The sequence below is a fragment of the Chenopodium quinoa genome, unplaced genomic scaffold (assembly GCF_001683475.1).
Source record: "Chenopodium quinoa cultivar QQ74 unplaced genomic scaffold, ASM168347v1, whole genome shotgun sequence".
Taxonomy (NCBI): Eukaryota; Viridiplantae; Streptophyta; class Magnoliopsida; order Caryophyllales; family Amaranthaceae; genus Chenopodium; species Chenopodium quinoa.
The window spans coordinates 4588819-4593097 of NW_018745523.1; positions in this window are offsets into that span (position 1 = coordinate 4588819).

Here is a 4279-nt window from a genome sequence, read left to right on the forward strand (position 1 = left end):
ATCGTTAGCGTTGAACTTCTGCGGAAGAAGATCTTTGTCCACTGACACCCCTTGTGATGTAAGCTCTTGAAACTTGTAATCACTAGACAACTTGCTTAGGCTCTCTTGCATGAGGTGCGTCTGTTGTTGCTTCACAAGATCATTGATCTTAAGTGCGAGAAGCTTCAGTGTCTCAGTCACGGTAGCCAATTGGTTCTTAAGATCATTGACTTCTTCTTGAGTTGCCATTATTTTCTTAGCCTTCCTCTTTTGACGAATCGGTTTATCAAAAAGCGAGACCTGAATAAAGATGTCGTCCTTGATTAATCGCCCTTCTCTCCTCGACCAAGTACTGTGGAAAAGGAATTTGGGGATACTTATTGTTAATTATTTGACTCAAACTTTATTCAACATGCAATGGATGGAGGAAGTGAAGAAAGATTGGAATAGAATGTGAAGAAGATTTAGATGAAGGGATATGAAGAATTAGGAATAGAAAGTACCCTCCAACTCAAATGACGGAAAAGACTGACTCATGCATGAACCTAAGACATGGTCATGGCGATGTACTCAAAGTGTGTGCTAAGACTAGTGAGTGTATGTGACATGTTAAGACTCGTGTCATGACCATGTGGCTAGACTATGTGACCAAGAATCGATTAATGACTTGACAAGGTGTTATTGACAGCGAAAATTAACCGAATTAATTAGCAAACTGGTTAATTAGACACTAGGTGATGACTCGACCAATAATCCGAACTGCCGGCCAAACGACAGGACTGGCGTCACACTGTGGAGCTTGGCGCCAGACAACTTAGCTGTCATCTGGCGCTACACACCCTAGTGTGGCGCTACAGCTCATACTTTGGCGCCAACAGTGGAGCTTCGGTCTGGGACTGTTTTTGGTATTATTAGTCAACTGGGGTCAGCCTAAAGTCGTACTAGGTCAATTCCGATTAAAAAAAAAAAATTAGACTTTATTGACTCAAAATAATTGATCAATTAATTAATTAATTAGGCAAAGTTCATTAAGTCATTAATTTATTTGTTCTCAACACAAATCAACAAACGGTTAAGAGAAACATAGAATATATATGCACAACAAATAATGCACCATTAGTCAAGTAGGCACAGTATGATGCAATGCGTTCGCAACCTAACCATGGCTCTAGTTCTCTAAAGTTCGGGATATGGTTTAGTCAATAGAGGGTCCATGGTTAATTGTCCGGATGCACTGCGCGGAAGCCTAACCGTGAAGGGTTGGCGCGAGTGGATGGGACACCATGAGTTTTAGAAAAAACTCGCTTCCATGGTTTGGTGAATTCAACATTCTCGGATGTACCCTTTGTTGCACGGAGCGTTCAATTGGGTAAATGGAGCATGAATTCCCAGAGGGTTATGTCCATATGTAGAACACATATGGGTTTCAGAAAAGTGAGAAAAAATTCAATCAGGAAGTAGGATCGAGCAAACAATACAAAAAACCGGTCGAAATTAGAACGCATATTTCTGGTTCGGTATTCGGGGAAATTGGCGTCAGCAAACAGAGACTAGCGCCAACTTTTAACTGTAGCGCCTGGCGCCAATACTGGCGTCTGGCGCTACGGCTAAAAGTGTGGCGCCAAGCTCTGGCCCCTGACGCTACTTCCCACATGCCTCAGCAGCTTTCTGTGCTCGATAAAATCTTCCAGTTTCCGCGGTGTTATTTCAGCCCTAGTTGTGAAAGACATTCCTCAAATTTCCTACGTGTAAAATCCTATGTTTTTGACTCATTACGGATGGTCTTTCCAATGAGATCCTTTTTATGCATATGACGATAATGTTAATCAAAATTACGCACATGAAATACTTAGAACTTTTCGAGTCTCATCCGCTCATTCTAAATCATTGCCAAAACAAATTCAGGAATTAAAATAGAAATCCTCCCCAGTGGAGTCGCCAAAAGCTGTAGGGAATAATTTCAAGCCTTTAAAATCCCACTAGCTTGAACCCCACTGTGATCATACACTAAAGTACGGTGGCGTCTAAAAGGGAAGAAGATAGAGCAAAAGAGTCGCCAACAAGTCAACTCCATAAGGTCTAGAACCAAATAAGGGTTCGGGGATGAAGGTACAAATCCAACCTAAAAGAGATTGAACCTGCCCTAATAATAGGCCTCTACTTTATTCTGATCGTATTCATGTGCGCTTTTTGATTAACATACAATCAATAGGTTAACCCTAAACCTGTTTATCTATGTTGGTTGAATATTAATGCACAAATAAACTGTTATTGGCGATCACTTGAATTATAATCAAAGTTATCCTAACAAGATTATTAATTATCTTATTAAGCGTGATTACAAGTACCAATTCCCTTTAACATGCATAAGGTGTGATCAAGCAATAAACAATAAATATCAAGCAACATAATAAATAATCATTCATGATTATAAAATTATAACAATGAAACAATCATCATGATAACAATCATATTAACCATAATAATGATCATGTTAATATTAAAGCATAATAAACATAGCAAGATCCTAGGCATGATACTAACAAGATTAATAACAAACCCTAGCATGTCACTAAGCAATAAAAATCAAATCTTTGACCCTAACATGATATTAACAATCATAAATATTAGAAAGAATATAGGAAGCATCATAACTATCATATTAAGCATATTTGATATTAAAAAATACCCTAGACATGATACTAGGAATATCATAATAACAATATAAACATGATTTCTACATCATAATATTTAAAACCATAAAATTACTTACTTTGATGCCTCGTACCTCTTTCTAATAACAAAATACACACGTTAGTAACTTCAAGGAAAAATAATAATCAAAACAATTACATTAAATAATTGAAAGAGAGATTTTGGACCAAACCCTCATAAATTAAACCTTTCACGTCTAGAGCGAAGGCAACTTCGAATATGGCTAGGTGTTTCTAGATCTTGCGAATGCGGAATTTTGTATGAAAACAAAGTAAGAAAGAATTGAATGTTAATGAAAACTTGTGAATGATAGATGTAGATGATGAATGATTGTAGGTGAATGAAAACGGAATTTTTTATACGATATTTGTAGAGAAAATCAGCCAAAAAAGATAATTTAACAAAACAGAGTCTGACACACGCAAAACGAGGTTGGCGCCAACCCTGGCTAGCTGGCGCCAGGCGCCAATGGCTAGCGTCTGGCGCCTAGCCTGGTTCTAGGCGCCAAGGCCTGTTGTTGGACGCCAGTCTTGATTTCAACGCGTTTTCGAAAATTCGATAAGTTTCTCGTACCGGAGGATAAAATAATATAATTTCTTCGAAAATGCCATTTGATTTTGATTAAAACTCTGAAAAGTCAACAAAGTCAACTTATCAATGCTAATTGAATTAGGAATGAAAAGAACCTTCTAGAAGATTCTAGAAGACTAAAACCATTCCTAATTGCATTAGTAATGATAAATCTTATTAGGCGCTCCCCTAGATCATTGGACCGCACATAAAGCTCAAATTGGGCTTAAAATAAAGTTTTCAAAAACAGAAAGAAGAGAAAAGAAACAAAAACTTTCCGCAACACTAGACCTTTGCACACTTTCGTTTCATTCGATTATGATTCGATGTGAAAGGTACTCATCACTGGGTTTGGTTTTGGGGAGACACAAATGGGTGTCTACACCTAGGGTTATGGTTCACCATGTTTATTGCTCTAAATATATCAAATATCAATAAATATTCAATAAATCAATTATCTAGAGCAATTGCAAAGCTTACGGTCGAGTCTTAACGCTAAACTCAACATATGTAGTTCGGTCGCTAACTATAGACATCTGATTGTGTCTCCCTGAAAACCAAACCCAATAATGAATAAATTTCACATCATCAATTAACGAACAACGTGAAATGTGAAAGAATCTCGTGAATTCCTCTATTTTTAATAAAAAAAATCATTTATGTTTTCGAAAATCATTCATTTCGTATCCTATATATGAAAAACGTCCAATACAGTTTGGTATATTCCATAACCAGGGTCCAATAATTGTGTATTTTGATGGGGCTTGAAAATACCTTTCCAACGATATTTTATAAGCCCAATTCAGAGTTATTACAAAGAAGTTATGGTCAAAATACTAAAATGGGTTTAAACGAGTTTTATGTGCGACCCAATTATCATGCGGAGACTCCATTAATATATATATATTTTTTTTGAAACAGAGACTCCATTAATATTAATTATATTCGTAAATCGATAAGGATTTATTATAAGCTTCTACAAGTTTCTAAAAGATCTTAATTATCCTTTTTGAAA